Source organism: Emydura macquarii, unplaced genomic scaffold (assembly GCF_026122565.2).
Source record: "Emydura macquarii macquarii isolate MOO-44397 ecotype Brisbane River unplaced genomic scaffold, CSIRO-AGI_Emac_v2 contig_2171, whole genome shotgun sequence".
In the NCBI taxonomy this organism is placed as follows: domain Eukaryota; kingdom Metazoa; phylum Chordata; order Testudines; family Chelidae; genus Emydura; species Emydura macquarii.
The window spans coordinates 2,271,776-2,291,732 of record NW_027132308.1 but is presented as its reverse complement, the minus strand read 5'-3'; the positions used below and the strand labels follow the sequence as shown (position 1 = coordinate 2,291,732).

General features: G+C 39.0%; 1 long non-coding RNA gene across 2 annotated transcripts in view; it reads left to right on the top strand.

Moving 5' to 3' along the window:
- The window catches only part of LOC137160204 (uncharacterized), a 44,941-nt gene that overhangs the window by 1,696 nt on the left and 23,288 nt on the right, over positions 1-19,957 (top strand). Inside the window, exon 3 of one of the 2 annotated variants that reach the window (XR_010921805.1) lies at positions 230-351. The exons of the other annotated variant lie outside the window; for it this stretch is intronic. This is a non-coding gene — a long non-coding RNA (uncharacterized lncRNA). Of the gene's footprint in view, positions 1-229; positions 352-19,957 lie in introns of those variants that run through there. 2 annotated transcript variants of the gene reach the window in all.

Genomic DNA, 19,957 nt, shown 5'->3' with positions numbered 1-19,957 from the left:
ATTATGTTTCTGCATTTGGGTCTGAGGGGGCAGGATAAAAAAAGAAAAGGAAGTAGCAAAGAAGTTATAACTCTTACAACAGTAGTCAGTTGAAAGTGGCTATTGCCATTTAATAATAGCACCTGCAATAAAGACTCTAGGAGTTAACAAGCTTCTGAAGTCTGCTGTGTTTTAACTATGGAAGGTCAAGTAGTAGTTGCTAAATCAAAATTCATATTTCTCTTTCTAGTTGGCTTTGCAACAGACTAATGAAGAACCAGTCCTGTTTTCAAATTTATTCAGCATTCAAATACAATTCAATAAATACAAACAAATAAATTGCAGTCTGTAGATTATATACAGAACATCCAGTTTTGGTATTCAAACATCAAAACTTTCCCCCTCCCCCCAAGACTTTTGTGGGCTTGACTATATCAAATTGAATGCACAGAATTAAATGCATATGATCAATATATAATGTGTATTTTACTGAAACATGCAGACTGGCATAGAAGTTTTGCAATGTTGGAATTACCGAAAATTCTGTTCTACCCTGAAAAGTGACTCTGTGGAAATGACACTGGGCTGGGGTTTCCATGTTCAATATAGCGCACTGATTTCTATGTGAAACTTGCTCAGTTTGCAAATAAAAAGATAGGTTTCTTTCTATTTTTTTAACTTCTTGCCCAAAAGACTCACCACAGGCTCTGACAGTCAACCTTGGTTCTTTCCATCTCCTGTCTCATCACCAGTAATAGAGCATTTGCAGGCCAAATTATTCCATCAACAACATCTAAACATCATTGTCTTCAGATTATGCCTTCAGTGACACCTGTCAACTGCATTAGCCTTCAGTGTAGTTGGAAAAAATGTTGCTGAAAGCATAATCTGGAGAGAGTGTTGTTGCACAGCTGTCTTTGAAGGCATGATTGGGCCTGTAGAGCCTCTCTTGCTAGTGATACTGAATGAGCTAGAAAGAACCCAGTCTGACTGTCCGATTCCAGGGTCATTTTATGACTGTTAGAAAAAGCAATTTTTACTTGCAAATTGAACAAACTTAATGATGAAGTCTTCAGATTGTAATTGAGGGGAGCTCTTACATAAGCTACATAGAAATAAATGAGTTACACTGCATATGAATCCTGATGATGTTAATTACCTACCTAACAGTGTTATATTGAATTCTCTGTGAGCATCTTAAATGAAGAGTTTTATGAGTGCTGAGTCACATTATGGGCTTAGTTCTTGAATCCATTCTGGTTTCTTTGAACTACTCTAACTGTGTAAGGCCTCGGCAAGCCATCTCACTTGACTCTGAGGATTTCCTTTGTGTATGAAGAAATCTCCTGGGTAATGTACACCACCATTGCAGCAACTAAACACCCTCTTCCCAGTCCTAACAAGACATGTCTGGGGAAAATATGGTGAACTACAGTAGCCAAAACATTCCTTTGGAGTTGTGGACAGCCAAATACAATTCAGAGCAGCCCCAAGGCTGCTTTAAGTTAGACTCCCCAAAGTGACCCTTGCCAAACCAAACTGTGGTGCAATGTAAAGGAGGCTTAGAGCAGATGGGGTTGAGGGAAACAAAGTTGGCTCTAAGTCTATCTGGGCTACCGATAAGGATCTGATCATGTAATGTGTTAGTGTAGTTGCAGCCTCTCTAGACCTTTTGAAGAAAAGGAGCTCCTAGTAATTGAGAACTAACTTTCTTTGAAAAAAGCAATTTGTGTTACAAGCGGTGCTACAGGGAAATGGAAATGAAAACATCTGATGGAGGACAAGGCTCTCTCTGTGAAGCACTATCTGAAAGTGACAGTTCAGTGTCAGTTTCAATGTGTTTGTGGTGCATAGAGACAATCCAAATGGAAAAACGTAGTTGAAAAGAGAGACAAAACAATACACCCTAACCTTCCTCTGCTTCCTTCAAGCAAGCCTTGAGCCTGTCTTCTAAGAAAATAATTCATTTGCAGTTAGTACAGAGAAGCTGGCTATATCTAAAAACAATGTGTGAAATCAGCTGAGAATTCATAGCTTCACAGACTCTCATTCGACCAGTGTGACTACAAGCACTCAAGATGCCCCAAGTCACTAGCACAGGACCATCAGTAACAGAGCAGTAGAGGTAGGGAAGATTTTCTTTTTAAAATACTGTTTGCACACAGAGAGGAAAGAAGACTAACATTCTGCCTAAAAGATATTCTCCTCATTAAAGAATGCCATTCATTATTGAATGAGTCAGTTGGTGAAAATGAAAATATCAACCCAGGGCTACATCACTTCCTCCCTATTGCTCCCTCCCATGGAGGAAAAAATGCAGGCGGCCACTAAGAGGGGGAGGAAAATTTTTTAAAGGCTTTTGTCACAGCCTTCCTCAAATGGAATGGCTTAGTGGGCTGTGGGTTTTGGAGACCGCATCCCTTCCCAACCTTCACACAGAGCCAGAAGCCATCCATAGGTATGGCCTCTGCCTTGCTAGGCTTCCTTTCCATGGTAGCTGATGGGTCCACCTGCAACCATTCAAGTGTAGCTGCAGAGGGGACCCTCAGGGAGGTAAGAGATCTCAGCTGTATTTTCTGCCTGGATTTCCACATTGAAATCTAGCCACAGAGCAGATCAACCAGGCCCACCCTCTTGAACTCTGAATCACCTTCTGTATGGAGCACCTACTAAATTTCATCTTTGCAGGGTCAGGCAAGCTGCCATAATGACAGCGATAAGCTTTCCATGTTGCAAAGGAAGATCTATGCCCAGAGGGCTCTTCTAGTCACCTAAATCAGATTGAAGGGCAGAAATGGTCTTCAAAATAGAAGTAATGGGTTAGTTAAACCCAGACCATAGATTTGTCTTTAGGGTGGTGCAGCCTGCACACAACAGTACACTCAGATGGCAATTGTGATGTGTGCTTATGCAAGTTGGATAGGAGGAAGGCTATTTACCTCTCCTGTGTCATCCACATACAAAGCCAGATTGTTGTGGCTGGTTCTTATTTCTGTCTCTAGGGCAAGCGGTTGTATAATGAATAATTTACTGAATATAAGGCTGTTGTATAGCTGCTTGGAAAATGTCAAAATTGACATTTTCACCTCCCCATAAAAGGCAAAAACAATTTCATTAACAGGTGTTTTTTTTTTTTTTTTTTTTTTTTTTTTTTTTTTTTTTTACAGATTTGCATTTGTTTTCCATATTTTGACCAGCTTCTCCTTTTTCTTACTTTGCTTTATTTTGCATTGGATAAATCCTTATTAGATTGTGTTGAATAGAAGCTTTGCCAGTAAGTTATCTCTTTAACATTTGATAATGTTAAACTTCACAGATGCCCTGTATAGACACTCAAGAAATTCTAAAACTATGGATAATTTTTTAATTCTAGGAGACTTTCAGAAATAAGATGAAATTCTCCCAACTGTTCTGAAGTGCTTGTAAAAGTGAAGTATTTGTCAAAAACATGGTACCAGACAGGTACGGAAATATAACTTTGGTGATGATTCTCCCACCCCCTTGCTCAAATCGAAGAATAAATATAAAGTTTACAGGTTACAAAAGGTGCAAAAAGCAATGCAGATGTATGTGTGCCATTGAAACAATTTAAGTGATTGAATATGTTTTGCACAATCTAGGTATCAGGATTACTTTTCATTTTTTAAAATGAAACTTTTGTTTTTGTTGTCTGAAGCATCATTGATAAAGAATTTAATTATGCAAACATAATAGTAAAAGCATATTAGTTTTCCTATTGCTGACCATTTCTACATATTCTTGAATAGCTTTTGCTACTGTAATAATTTGCTATTCAGCATTTCCATCCACTCTCCAGCTTCTCAAATTTAGCCTTCAGGACAGAATTTCAATTAGAAGTAATATTATTGTTCAATATTATTATTTGTTGACACCTTGTGCCTCAATCCTGAGAAGATCTTTGCATATGCTTAACAGTATGCATTGATATAAAAGGGACTATTCACAGTCTGTATGTTAAGCATATGTATTTTCCTTGATGGTGGCTCTCTGGAGATAGCTACCTCTGCTGTGTAAGCAGCAGAAGCTTCCACCATGTCATCCACTCCTTGCTTCTTTCCCTTGAAGCACTTTTCTGTGAGAAATCTTCATGTTTCCCTCTAAAAAATTCTTCCCCCTTCCTTTATGTTTTTTTGAGGAGTTAACAGTATTCTTGCATGATTTTTCTGTAAAACTGGAATGAAAGTGGAGCTTCCAGGAGTCCCTACTATGTCACTGTACAAATCACCTGACCTACAGGTATGTATCTCTATTTGAGACATTTACAGCACTAACTTATGTTGTGCTCATATGATTACACTAGTATTCCTACTATGTGTAGCAGCACTAAGAATCTTGCACTGGGAGTTGGTTGTCACTCCTCAAAGACACCTATCTCTTATTTTCTATACAACTACAAATGTGGTTGTCATATGTCTTGTATGGCTACAGATTCCTTCATGCTTCTTTATTATAAATAGAAAAATCCAGCAAATGACATTTGACGTGAATTTATTTTCACCAGTTGTGACTAAAGTGATGTACATCACATACCCATCCATGATAACAGCAGAGAAGCCTGTAAGTGTATTCCCAACAACAGCTTAGCCTGAAAACCTGAGTAAAAATTAATCAAATGAGAATTTCAGCATCTAAATTTAGGAGAAGGAATCTAGTAACAAATATTTAAAAGCTGAAAATGGCATCCCTGCTCCTGAAATATATTGGGTGAGAGGTTTATTTAAGGTTTATTCCAAACTTAGCACAATAACCCACAATGAACATACTTTATCTCAAAAGCTCAAGAGGGGTATCTGTGTTAGTCTGTATACAGCAAAAATAACGAGACTCCTGTAGCAACTTAAGACTAACACATTTCTGCGGATGTAAGCTTTCATGGGCTGCAACCCACTTCGTCAGATGCTTGAAATGGAAATCACGGATGGGAGGGGGGGGGTGTGTATATGTATATACACATACACATCCAAAGGTAAGAAACGACAATGGGAAGGGCAAGTGCTAACAAAGCCAATTCAGTTAGGGTAGATGAGGCCTATTCACAACCGTTGATTAGAAGGTGAGAATGTGTGAACAATTACTTCTTGTAATGAGATAACCATTCCAAGTCCCTATTCAGATCCAGTCTCATTGTGTCAAGTTTGATATGAGTTCCAGCTCTGCAGTTTCTCGCTGAAGTCTGTTTTTGAAGTTTTTTTTGTTGAAGTATGGCAACTTTCAAGTCCTGGGAGATTGAAGTACTCTCCGACTGGTTTATGGATGTTACCATTTTTTAGGTGTGATTTGTGTCCATTAATTCTTTGGCCAAAGCAGACTGTCACTACGCAAATGTACATGGCAGAGGGGCATTGCTGGCACATGATGGCATACATTACATTAGTAGATGAGCAGGTGAATGAATTCCTTATGGTGTGGCTAATGTGGTTAGGACCTGCGATGGTGTCACTAGAGTCGATGTGCAGGCAGAGCTGGTAACGGGGTTTGTTGCAGGGATAGGTTTCTGGATTAGTGTTCTTGTTGTATAGTGTACGGTTGCTGGTGAGTATTTGCTTCAGGTTGGGGGGCTTTCTGTAAGCAAGGATAGGTCTGCCTCCCACTGCTTGAGTGAGGGAGGGATCATCTGCTAGGATAGGTTGTAGATCCTTAATGATGTGTTGGAGAGATTTTAGCTAGGGGCTGTAGGTGTTGGCCAGTGGTGTTCTGTTTTCTTTGTTGGGTCTGTCCTGTAGTAGGTAACTTCTGGGTACCCGTCTGGCTCTGTCAATGTTTTATGGAGATCCTGTAGGTGTTTCTCTATCTGAGGGATCAGAGCAAATCCAATTGTATTTTAAGGCTTGGCTATAGACAATGGATCGTGTAATGTGTCCAGGGTGGAAACTGGAGGCATGAAGGTATGTATTGAGCTCAGTTGGTTTTCAGTATAGGGTGGCATTAATGTGACCATCCTTTTATTTGTATTGTAGTGTCCAGGAAGTGGATTTCTTGTGTGGACTGGTCCAGGCTGATGTTGATGGTAGTCCTTTGAAGAATTCTGCCGGGATTTCAATAATTTCCACCCCACCGTCAACCTCAACCTATGCCCACAGGAACTTGTTAGTCTTTAAGGTGCTACAGGTCTCTCGTTGTTTTTGCTATCTCAAAAGTGTCATCAGTGTGTCTACAACTGAAATCAAAGAACTAGGAAAAATCAGGTGAGATGTGAGTGCTCTGGATTTGGTATTTTCTAATGGGAAAAAATTGGCATTTTGTAAGCTAATTTAATTGAGTTTCAAAAAGACAGAAGATCTTGAGGACAGTATTTTCTAGCAACATCTCAGGATCTTGGGTTTGAGAGAAGGTGCTAAGGGCATGGAAGGAATTCACTTTGCAGAAAACAGGATCGACAAATTACTAGAGCTTGAATCTGACAGGGAATTGGCCATAGAAAGGCTTCCCATTATAGTGTCATTTCCTATCAATCCTGTCTAGCAATCCCTTCTATACAACTTATTTAAAACCCCTCTCAGTATCCTAAAAATAACACTAAAAGCAGTATGTGCTCATGCCTCTTTAACTGGGAAGCTCAGGATATCATTAGATATCTGAGAAAGGTACAGTTTAAGCTGAGAAGTTACTTGATATGGGATTCTTTAACTAGAAAGTCTCTAGGTTATTATCTCAATGAAATTATACAATCAGTATAGTAGTCCACTTTGACAAATTGAAATTTCTCCATTGCCACAATAGAGTAAAGGGAGGGAATGCAGATTGAGCTGGCACCATGTCTAGGTTAGTGTGTTGTTCCCCCCTCCCCCCCCCCATTTTACTTAACACTTTGTCTAGCTGTCTTTTTTGGAGGACATAGACAAAAAGCTTTGGCACTACTAATAGGAAATTTGCTATTTATTTCAAGTTTGACATGCTCACTGGGAAGAGTGGTTTGCTGAAGCTTTTAGTGGTTTAGGGTTTTCTTTCTTCAGTTAATCTTCTATACACTGCCTTGTGTATTAATAACTTGATTAAATACTTGAAGAAACTTTGAGACCTGAAAGATAAGACTTGGTGGCAGACCATGGGTGGCCAAAGGAGGAGTCATTGGATCTATAACTTTTTATAAAACTTTTATCTAAAACTTTTTTTTTGCTGGGACCCCCCCTTTGAAAATATTTCAGGCTGTGATGAACCCCCTCCCCCCCATGACATGCCATCCTTACTGGCATGCACAGAAGCTGACCTCTTGTGACTCTCCCTCCCCCAAATAACCTCATGACCCCCTAAAGGGTCACAACCCCCAGTTTGAGAACCCCTGATATAATGACATGGACCAGCGGTCCCAGACCCCTCATTTGTTCAATGAAGATTTTACTTTACTACAGGTAACAATAAATCACATCTAAAATTACATATGCCCCCTCAAAAGCACTAAGTATTATCTACAAAAAATACTTTTAATTCTTGGGCAGCTGGAGATTGATATGGCCCTTGAATTTTTTTTTCTGCTGAACTCCATAGAGCTAATTTCAGAACAAATTAAATTTTTTCACTTCAAATAAGATCCCTATGTGGATAACATTTACTTCCATAGATCTTATAAAGATATTTGACTATTCACGTGTGCATATAAATTTGAATTAATGGAAACCAGAGAGATGAGTCAGCACTGGAAATTTGTTTCTGCTCTAATACAATATAAAGGTATGTTTTTATTAAGTATATTTTTCCCTGAGAAAATAGAAAAATACCTACATGATTTATTCTCTTAATTTAGGAAACATCACTTAGCACAGCCCTCGATGCCTTTTAAGAACACAAAGTAGGACATATAAATAATTTGGTGTATTTTTGTTTTTAAAAATAGTAATTCACAGCTTTGTTTAATCTCCTGTGGGAGATTCATATGTGGTGGGGCAGGAAACTCCATGAGATTATATTAATCTCCTCTTTCCTGGGGGGAGATGGCTACCCTTTACCCCATGGAATGAGTAGGGCTCAGGAACTTGATCTCTAAAACCTTGCATAGCAGCCCTGTTTTTCCCATTCCTAATGCATGGATGGCTCCCTTGTTGGCTAATTCCCCCACAGCTATGAAAGCCACAGCTGCTATCAACAACAAAGAACCAACACCACCTGCTCAAATACCTATTGACTGTACTTGTATGACCTCCATTATTGTAGCATCTGAGTGCCTCACCATCTTTAATATATTAATCTTCACAATAGGCCTGTAAATTAGGGATACTATTATCCCCGTTTTATCCTTAGTGCCTCAGCTCCCCATTTGTATGTCTACACTGCAATTAAAAACTTGCAGCTGGCCCTTGCCAACTGAATCAGGCTCATGGGGCTCGGGCTAAGGAGCTGTTTAATTGCAGTGTAGACATTCAGGCTCAGGCTACAAGCAGAGCTCTGGCATGCTCCCACTTTGCAGGGTCCTAGAATCTGGGTTCTAGCTCGGGATGCCAAAAGTCCCTTCTTACAAGGGCCAGCCCTTTATTTTTTCCATCTCTGTATAGCAAGATTGGGACTTGCTGAGTGCTACAAAAAGCAGCAAGAAATACCCTAGGTGAATGTAGGTGAGTACCACTTATTATTTTATTTATTTAAATTATTGATGATGTATCAAGAGAGGGACTGGTGGGGGTGCTAAGAAAACAGTCCCTTGTTCTTGAAATACAATGTTGGCACCCCTAGCTTCAGTCCAAGCCCAAGCCTGAGCTTAAATTCAGCTGGCACTGGCAAGTAATGGGTTTTTAATTGTAGTGTAGACAAACACATACAGCCTAAATGATTCACCCATGGGCACACAAGAAGTCTGTGGTAGAGCAGGGAAGATGCACTTCCTGTGCATAGCTAAGTAGATAAGGATGCATACTGCAGAAAGCAGCTATTTCCCACCCAGCACTTTCCTTTCCATCCCTATCATCAAATTCCCCTGGAAGCCTATGTCCACAGGTCTCCATAAAGGAGCATCTCATAGATCGAGAGAGGCAGGGCACATACCACAGAGTCAACATATTACTATATAGCTGATAGCGCAGAAACATTTGTTAGAAGAAGCACAAATGAGAACAAATTGGAGAATACCTTTTTTAGCTCTGGAAATAATACAATGAAAAATGACATTAATTTCAGCCTTAGCAGTAGAGAAGGTTACATCTTACTTGCAAGACAAACACTATGCAGAAATTAAATCTGAGATTGCATGTTAGCCAAGTATTTGCAATCCAAGAAAACCAGATTGAAATTAGGATTTTCTCCAGACAAGAAAGAACCCACAACCAGAAGATGAAGCAGGAATTATTAGTGGGAAATTGTATGGCCTATATTATGCAGGAGTTGAGACTAGATGATCATATTTAGTAGGTAGGGTTCTTGTGTCCTCAACATCTATTGATTTTCCTGCAGTTTACCAATATGGGTAACTTGGTTAAAAACAAAGTCACAAATCTTTATAAAGTCTCCCCTAATTCCTAGATACCAGTTGCTTTTGTCAGAGCCATTACTATCTCCCTTACATCAATGGATTTAATGAGCTACAGTTGCCACACTGAGTCATGCTGATTGGTTATTGCTCTTTGTGGATTCCAACACCTGCTAAAAGGATGGGTCAACAGAAGAACCAACAGATGTGTCAAATTTAAAGATATGCTAAACAAATTTTGTATGTATCTGATGCGTCTATTTATCACCAGGATGACTGAAATATCAACCATCTCTTCACTGATTAAAAACAACTTAAGTCTTCTTCAGTATATAGCATAAAGTGGACAAAGCAACCTCTTTGATTATTCTCCATCCTGTGTTTCATGGATTCAATATTGAATGGAAACTGCAGGGGATTGATTAGGCAACCATTACCTATAATTCAATTGTATATACTTCAGTGGGAATTGTTGATATATAGTGACTACAGAATCAGGCTCACTGCCCAAAATATTTAGGAGTTCTCTATCTTTCAGACCTAGAAAGGTACCTAGGTCATGCTAGCAGGATCTACATGAGGCAGTTACAGCACAACACTTTAGTGCAAACTGTGGGGTTGTGTAGACCAGTCCTAAAGCTTTAGTAAAAAACACGAAGACTTGCTCCTGCCACAATGCATATAAAAACAAAATCCAACAACAACTAAACAAGTATAAATATACCATTAATTAGCAGTGTTACCTGTTTTTTCCATATCTGTCTTTTTTAAGGTATAAGCTCTTTGAAGCAGGAATTGCCTCCATTTTTATTTTGAATACTGCTGAACACTTTGCATTAATAATATTATCAGCTTGTATTCATTTGTTTCTACTATAAGCTCACAATTGCTAGTTAATATTTAATATTATTGGTAGTACCAATAATGAGTATCGCTGAAAGAATGTTGCATGTTCATGGAATGTTATAAGGGAACTCTGTTAATCCTATCCCTGCACCAACCTGGAAGGTTTGCGAACATTATGGATGACCGTACAAAATCTTGAGACAGAACTGATCTGAATAGCTCAGTTGGTGCAAATCGTTCTATGTTCTTGGCTTGTGTGACTTTCTATCAGATGTGGATCTGACCTTATTATTTGTATGTATTTTTCTTTTAGAACTACTTATTTATTGCAGTATATTTTATGTACTCAAATAAGACACTGATAACATAGTAGAGAAAAGTGATGTTCTCTAGTCTGCCATTGAAAAATCCAATTAAATTTATAATAGGTTTGATCATAAACATTTTGTTGTCTTAATTCCATTTTTAAGGGATTGTAATTGCATAGTAAGACTTTGAATGAGGAAATGGGTTTGAGATGGTGATAGGATAAGAAGTAAAAGATTCTAAATCCCCAATAGGAATGGTATGAAATTCCTCTTTTCCTATTTCTGCAGCTAGAGAGAGACTCAATTAAGAAATAATTTTCTCATATGAAAGAGGATATATAATCTACAGAAATTAGTTATGCTTTCTGTGCTCTCCCTCTCAGCCCTTGAAACCCTTTTGCTTGAAGGTCAACATGAGCATATTATCATAGAAGATTAGGGTTGGAAGGGACCTCAGGAGGTCATCTAGTCCAACCCCCAGCTCAAAGCAGAACCACCCCCAATGAAATCATCCCAGCCAGAGCTTTGTCAAGCCAGGTCTTAAAAACATCTAAGGATGGAGATTCCACCACCTCCCTAGGTAATTATACTCTACCTGTTCTGATGAGAGAAAATTTGGGACTCATTTTCATGCTAGAATGTTTTGTTTATGCTTTTCTATAGCATTTCTCAGCACAGATATGAATACTTCACAATTAGTGAATTTATTTTCACAACTCCTCTGGGAGATAGGGATGAACTATTATCCCTATTTTACAACTGCAGAAGTGAGGCATAGAGAAATTGAAGGGCCTGCTCCACAGCCCATGGAAGTCCAATAGAAAGTTTGCCATTGATTTCAATGGGCTTTGGAGCAGACTCTAGGGGTTTTGTCCAAGGTCACCCAGGAAGTCTGTAGTAGACCCAGACATTAAACCCAGATCCCTTAAATTATTGTCCAGTATCTTAACCTAAAGGTATGTCTACACTACACATGCTACAGTGGCAAAACTGCAGCACTTGAACTACACTGCCGGAGCACTGTAATTTAGACACTCCAGCAACAGAAGAGTTTACTCCATTGCTGTAATAAATCTACCCCCTTCAGAGGTGATAGGTAAGTCAATGCAAGAATTATTCAATCAATTTATCTGCATCAGGGGTTAGGTTGACATAACTAAGCTCACTGGCTGAAAAATTTTTCACAGCCCAGGGCAATGTAGGATGGTCTAAGTTTTAGGGTTATATGAAAACTCTGTTCACCAAGATATGCTGCAGCTCCTCAGGAGGTGTCCATATAGTGATTCCAGCCTGTAAAAACTATTCCATGGAGCAAACATTTTATTCTAGCTTGCCTAATTTTCTAGGATGTCCTGTGTGCTCCCAGTCCACTTCAGAATGTGCAGTCCAAAAACTGGTTCTGTCAGATTGAGGCATGCAACACTATTTTTCAGAGTGGTTACTTTGTATTCTAACTAAAACGACTGCACAGCTCAAAATTTATTTTTGCCAACAGCCAGGTAACTACTGTATATAAATACCTTTTTGTCATGATCCATGGTAGGGACGGAAGCCACTCCAGGCAATCTGCCACTTTAGACAAAAATTCAGTGTTTAGGGCTTCACTCTTCCAAGTATGCACTGCTCCTTCCCTGGCAGTAACAGAACCATAAGGAGTGTTTAGATGTTGAAGAAGACAGCTCTATGGCAGTCTACATGAGAGCACTTTCATGGCAATCATCAAATATCTTCTGGTTTTCTCTTGGGGCTTCACTGACGTACAGCAGTTGCACCAATTTAACTTAAGGAGTGGTGTTGCACTGAGCCATTTCAATTGGTGCAACATCTGTGTGTGGATATTTAAATCTGATGTGCATGAGTTTGGCTTGGATCTGTTAGCAATTTCACAAACTAAACTCCTCTTACCCAGGTTTAAATTGTCCACATGCAAAGTTGCACCTGTTTAATTTAATCAGTGCAGTGTTGCACCTTTTAGTCAGACTGCCACAACTATGTTTGTAGACCAGGACTAACAAGAAAATCATTGTGGTAGGAAGAGTGAGTCCTTGTATTTCTATTAAGTTCAGTAGCTATGTCAAAAACAATTGTGGTCTACAATCAGCACGGACACTTAATTTTGATGAAGGGCATACCTATGCTGCCATTCTGTGGTTGTAGAATTTACTGAAGTATCTACACTTCCCAGAAAGGTGTTATAGAACTCAAGTTAAAGAATAAGCGGAGTATAAACAACTAACATGATGTCTTCATAGACCCTGAAACAATAGCTCTGAGATGTGAACTGTCCTATTTATGTGATATGGAGTCTGAGACATAAAGATGCTAATGTCATTGCTGCTTTAACTCTTTCAGTGCTGTCATTTTACCATCCAACTAAGGTGCTGTTCCACAACTGCAAACTGCTTCTCATACCTTTCCAAAATGCTCAGCTGTCTCATATCTAGATACCAAATTCTCTAACTTCCCCCAATAACTTATAAAATGCATGCATACAAATCACTGCAGCAAGTTGTAAATGAAAAACTTAGGAGTGCAACAAACTATTTTATTCCAATTCGAATAGCACAAAGAATACTACCCTGATTATATTATTCATACGCCTCTTTAATTTAATGGAAATATTTTTTAAAAAGCTGAAACTATTATAGAATGTTCAGTCTTGGTGCAAAACTTAAGTCCAGCTTGATGCAGAGCACATGGGGTCCTGATTCTGGTCCAGGGACAAGAAGAGATCATTGACTAATGAGGCCAGAGCAGCATGCTCCATTATATTCCCAGGTCTTATGTTGCATTGAAGATTATATATATATTATAATATAAAAATTCTAGGAGCTACCGCAGTTGCTTTTCTGCCTTCTACTCTCATTCCTTGTCCAGTGTCACCTCTAAGTCTGTATCATTACTGCTTTCCATTATCCATCCATTATGCATGCCATTGTATCTCTTTTTTTTTTTTTTTTTTGGATTAACCCTTTATTAGCTTGTATCTTTCATAAGGTTAATGAATCACACAGTGTTCCTACTAATCTTCTGATCTAATACAATGAACATTTTCCAGCGTTTAGAGCTTTCTTTCTGATGTGAGATCTGCCCTTTCCTCCCATACATCCTGATGCTTGTGGCTAAGGTGCTTTTGTTGCTAGTCCTCTATCATCATACTCTCAAGAGCACTCTTCCCTCTAAAACAAGCATACACTCCACTTAAAAGAAAAATCTTACTACTCAAGTCCAAAGACCTGTTCAAAAAACTGACAACTATGTAAGACAGGTTCTGTTAAAAAATAAATAATGATGAAATCTGTGCATGTTAGACCTGTTTTCTGCTAAAATATGTTTCAGTAGCAGCTACACTATCAACAAATAATATCCAGTAAAACTGGCAGCTGATGCTACCAAAGCTTTAATGCTCCATTTGTATTTTTCCTTACAAATATACGTCCCATTGTGTTGCTATTTTTATCTGTAATTTAAAGAAAAATGTGTAATTTTAGAGACTATTTACATATTCTTGAGTAGCACAGAAACAAATTAAAAGCCTTCATGAATTGGCAAAGCATTGGATTAATTGCAGGCCCTATGTCACTTAGTTACACATCCATCTTGAATCACCACTTCACTCTTTCAGATGACTGAAGGCTCTCCATTATTCAGGGGATATCTTTAGCTGTCTCTGTTGATAGCAGCAAGTGACATTTATAGGTCTCTGCTAAGAAGCTGTCTAAATCTGAAAGCAAATGGTGCAACAGCACCATTACAGACATAGAAGATCCTTGGGGACTATCTAATCAATCACTTGGGTGTGAGAGGAATGCAGATGATATCTGAATTTGCTTCCAACAAAATACATTCATATGTAACATCCCCCTGGGCCAAATGTTGCTGTCACTTACACCACTAGTACAACTCAACTTAATTTGATGAAGTTAGTCCAGATTTACACTGCTGTAAATGGTATCAGACTATGGCACAGCATCTCCACATGATATTCTACACTGTCATCACAAGGGCTCAAATAAACAGCTAGCAGGGAATTACCCTTCCAGTCTGATGGATCTGTCTGTCTAACTGCTGTGAATTATTATATATGTGTGGGTGCATGCACACACACATGTATACTCTTCACTTTCTGTTAAAAAGGTTGGTCCCACGTCCTTTTTGGTTAGTGTTTTTCAGCACTTTCAAGAGTTACATGAAGTGTCTCTGCCTAAAACAAAGTCTGAAAGTCGGCGGGGGCAACTACTGTAGGATTTAATAGCAGAGATATATTTTTCTCTTTCCCCATTCATGTGTCCTGGAATAATTATTGGTTCAGGGTGAGAAGTTGCATTGCAAATCGCACTGAATAGAAAACTGTGAATCATTCCACCTGGCTGAGTCTTTTTAAATGGGCTCTGTGAAGAAAGGGTTTAAACTAGAAAGGGTGCAGTTATTATGGCTGCTGCATGCAAAGTAGGGTGAGCAGATGTCCCAATTTATAGGGACAGTCCTGATTTTGGGGGCTTTGTCTTATATTGGTGCTTATTACCTCCCACCACCATCCTGATCTTTCACACTGGCTATCTGGTCATCCTATGCAAAAGTCTCTCTCTCTCTCTCTCTCTCTCTCTCAATCTGGTACAAAAAGTAGGGACACTGCAAAGGGGAGCAGTTCCTGTCCAGTTGGTGACAAGGAGCCTTGCCCAGAGTTTGCTTTCTAGATCAAACGGTGGTGATGGTTTATTTTCTTCTTCGTTTCACTGTCTAGAAAGTAGTTCACCTCGGTGCCTCATACTCCACTCTAGCACTTGCAGGGACTAAGGTTACTTCGCGGAAGTGTAAGATTCATTGTGAATGGGGGGATGGAGTCAGGGACAGGTGCTGCTGTGTAGGGGAGGAGGGCAAGATGCCTGCTGTAAGCCACAGTGTGAACTGGGGAGGTGGCAGCTACTGCATTTCATGATGGCAGGGAAGCAGCCATAAAATCAGCAGATTAAAACTGTTGAAAAGCAACTAGGCCCTTGGGAACAGCAGAGACCCAAGGATATGGAGGGAGCCAGGAGAGAGCTGTCCTTTTGTCACAGGAGCAGGCTGTCTCCCCACCATGCCCAGGATGTTTGAACTCTGCACGTGGTGGAGGAGGGAGAGGCTATGCAGAGTTAGAGCAAGATGACATTGGAGTAGTGTTTAGATTGCATTCTTGTGCTATCCCTTTTCATGCAGGTGCCATCATTCCTGAAAGGGCTCAGCCGTGCTTGCATCTCACTCTTTGAGCTCTCAATGCTGGGAAGTTTGCTGTTGTAGGGTGGGGGCCTGTAGCTGTTGGACTGCACAGAGAGCAGTGACCATGTGCTGATTCTATCCAGATGCATCCAGAGGGGCATGAGCGTGCGTGGAAGGGTGGTTCAGTGTGTGAGCAAGACCCACTAACTCTAAGGCTTTAGCTTAGTTCAGTAAACTTTAGGGAGTCTTCAACCAAGGGAAAACAGGCTTGAAAAGAAAAGTCTCAGCACAGTTCCTACTTGCTCCAGCCAGGAGATTTCTTCTTCTGAAAGAGTGAAGGGATGTGCCACAGGTTAACTTTGAACTACATTAGATGAATTCATTATTATATTTTTTTACAAAGCCGTCACAGAGCTACTCCATGTATATCTTAATGTGATTTTATTAACAAATTATTATTAACTACTTTATTATTTCTACTGTGGTAGCTCTTAGAGACTGGGGCAGGCCCTGTATAAATAAAATAGAGAGGATCCCTGCCCCAAAGAGCTTACAAGCAGGAGTCCTTGGCTCTTTGAGCTGATTAGTGTAGAGTTGGTCAACATGATTTGAATTTTTCAAATGTCAAAAAACATTTTCATGGTTTTGGGGCAGAGAGAGTTAAATTTCTTCCATTTTTTGACCTGCTTTATAGAGCTGGTCACTTTTATTTTAAATTACATTTTTTCATAAATTTTCACCATTTTTCAACCAGCTCTAGGTTAGTGTAAACGTGTATGGACCACTGCTCTGGGTTGGATAGAGCCAAAACTACTAGACTGTTGCTCGAAGGATCAATCAATCTTATTAGTTTATTAGCTTGAAGAAAATCACTGGGACAAGTTCCACACGGCTTATTTCTGGAGATAGTTTACATGCTATTGTTGTTTCAGATTTGGGACTTCATAATGGGATTCAGCACATTCTATCTGACAACAACTTGAAGTTTTGGCTGCAAAAACTGATTTTTATAGGTACTGTGACCTGTACGTGCCTAGGGCATATGGGTCACATATGCCATCTTTTTCTTGTCAGGGAAAAAGCTCACACTGTCCCTGGACAGGCACATTCTTGTCAACGTAGATTACATTTTTGTTGGAAAGGAGGGAGCACTGATAGGATGTGATGGTAAGGGAGAGAACTTATTAAAAATTACCATGTACCTCATTGCTACATGTGGGTTTGAGGACCAAGGAACTTATCTTGAATGGACAGAAACCTGCACCATTTCAGAACCTCTTTGATTCTATTATGGCTGCATGCAAGGGTAGGGTCTGACTTGCAGTCTTGGGGCCTAAGAATGTTACATGTCCTAGCAGAGCCTCTTGTCATGAGCCACACCCAGGAATAGCCTGTTAGGTTTGGACATCTGGAATGACATCTTCCACTAAAGTCAATGGCAAAACTCCCGTTGACTTCAGTAGGTCCAGGATGTCAACCTTCATATTCACTAAAGATATTCTTTGCATTGGCTTGTCTCTTTAAACAGTTAGCATTATTTTAAAGAATTGTTGTTGCTATACCACATAGCGATATCTACAGCAACATTCTGATATTTGAGCTATGAAAATGAATTCAATTATCAGAACGAAACATTGTTTAAGACACTCTGTATCAATATTTTTACTATCTGTTTGTTTTGTGAACACTAGGACAGTTCCTCTAATTAGCCTTCCATGTTTGTGTGCATGTTTGGCCTTGTCTGCACTGTGCAATTTTAGAAAAATATGCTGACCAGTATGAGTACTGGTTCCGCTATATCACTGGTGGCTACACTGGGAGTCCTAACAAGTTCAATATTTAGACAGACTGATGACCTAGTCCTAGAAACTCAATTTTTACTGTAAGCTCTGCATTCGTATGAGCGATGAAAATCAGAGATAACAGACAAAATGTTCAAGAATAGTAGCCTAAAATTGGGGGTCTAAGTCCATATTCAGGCATCTAAAGATTGGATTGTCCAAAGCACCTAAATGATTTAGGAGCACAGGTTGACTTCAGTAGGACTTGAGCTACTAAATAATTTAGGCACTTTTAAAAGCCTAATTTTTAGCTGCTTAAGGTAAGCACCTAAACCCATATTTAAGGATCTGACTTTTGAAAATTGTGGCTTTTTTCTTCAAATCTGTCTGACTCATGCCCTAATATCTTGACTGTGCTGTCATTTCTCATTACTCGTTACTAGATGCATATGCTTATGATAGATAGCCACGCAAGAATGGAAAAATCATTCAAGGTACTCTTTGGGTTTCCATGTATTTCTTGTTAAATATCTGCCACCATGCTGAAGAGAAGGTAGGATGTTTTTCTTGCCTGTGATGGAGTTGAAACCTGTTCTCTGGACTGTTAAATTATCCTGGATCTTATAAATAGAGAGATTAAAATACTTAGGGGGGGGGGGGGGGAAGGCAGTTTTTGTTGCCTTTGTAGTGGACCAGATTGTGCCAGATGGTAGATACTTTAAAAAAAATTGCTGGAGGAGAAAAGCCCCAGATCCCCCTAAAAAGGTCTTTTCCTTCTCTTTATGTTACATATGTTAAACACATGCATATTGTCAATATTTTCAGCATGTTTTTTGAGAACACAGCAAAAACACTCCTAGTAAAAAGAGCAGCTTAATATGTTTATTTGTCCAATAATATCGCCTCATTCCTTGGTTGAGAAAACATTTACATTTTTAAACAGGAGAACAAAAAACTACTACAACAAAAACAAACATTCCCTACCTCTCTCTCTTCTTCTCTACAACTACATGTATCCAGCTACATTGGTTTGTAATGAGCTAAGGAGGAAAACATTTATTAAAATACTAGCAGCATATCACTGTTGTGATCTTTTCCTACTCCCACGTGGGGATCTTAAGGTTCTGTTCCAGAGCCTTCCATGGTGAATATTTCCCAATATGGTTTGCTAGCTTTCCTGGTGTTTTCAGCTGCCAAAACACCATGTTAGTTTTCCAAAAAGAAAATAACTTGCAGTTGGTTGAAGAAGCTTCTTCTCTTTTTGTTCAAGGGCAAAAAGATCACTTGATCAGAGATTTTTTTCAACATTGTTGATGTTGAGTCCTCTAAGGTTCTTTGCACCTGTTCAACAGCTAGCTAAGCAGCCTCATGTGGGAGGACTTACATAGGATGAGCCTGTCTTTTAACACCTCATCCTTTGAGTCAGATAGTGAGAGAGAAGTGTTGTAATAAAGAAGTTGGTAAAGTGGGTCCTATGTAAAGGAATAGAGATGTCATAACAGATAGCCTTGTAAAGAGGCTAACCCATTTTATTAGTACATGGAAATTTAAAAACAGGATGGAATCTGACAAGTTATATGAAATTACTTTTTCATCTTAATTAATTTGCCCCCATGTCTGGTAGATCATTTCATGCCACAAATAATTTATCAGGGACGGAAGTAGAAATGAACAATTCAGGTTGTGGTTTAAAGGGAATTAATTCTTAATTAAGTTGGCTTACTTTGGATTTTCATCTTTAGGGAAAATCAGCCACTAAGCATTTGAGATATCTTCACTTAATTTAATATTAGGAAAAGCTTTTATGAGAGATTTAAGGCACTTTGCACATTAAATTGATCAGGATGAAGTATCTGAATCCAAGGTCAGGAACAGAATTCATGTTGACATTTAGGGATGTAGTATATTACACTTTTCAGTATTATAGAATCACCAATGGATTGGATTGATCTCAAATTATGCCGGGAAGTGAGGTAAAGATGTGAAGTCCAGAAGTCTGTTTGTAAAGGAAGTCGTGAATTAGTCCAAAAGAGGTTCTTGTGTGTGAAGAACTGCCCTTTGGTGTTTTCCTTAATATATTTTCTATTAAGAATTTCCAGAAAGTGTAAATATATTTTCATCTTTAAAATACAATATGCAAGTGTCTAACATTAATCTTTTTTTTACTGGCACTTTAAATATTGCTCAGATAAGTTTTACTTCCATAAATTCTGTAGTCAGATTTATCCTTCTTCACTGTTACTTGTTAAACAAATGGATATTTGTGCTAATTTTTAGACCTACTTTACAGCACAGAAATGATTGCAGTGGTATCCCTTTGACCAGATGGAAGTCTTGCAGATTGTTTAGGAGACGATGATGGAGTTGGGCATCTCTGATGCAATCACATTTATTTACAAAGAATGTGCAAGATGCTGTTTCCTTGAATA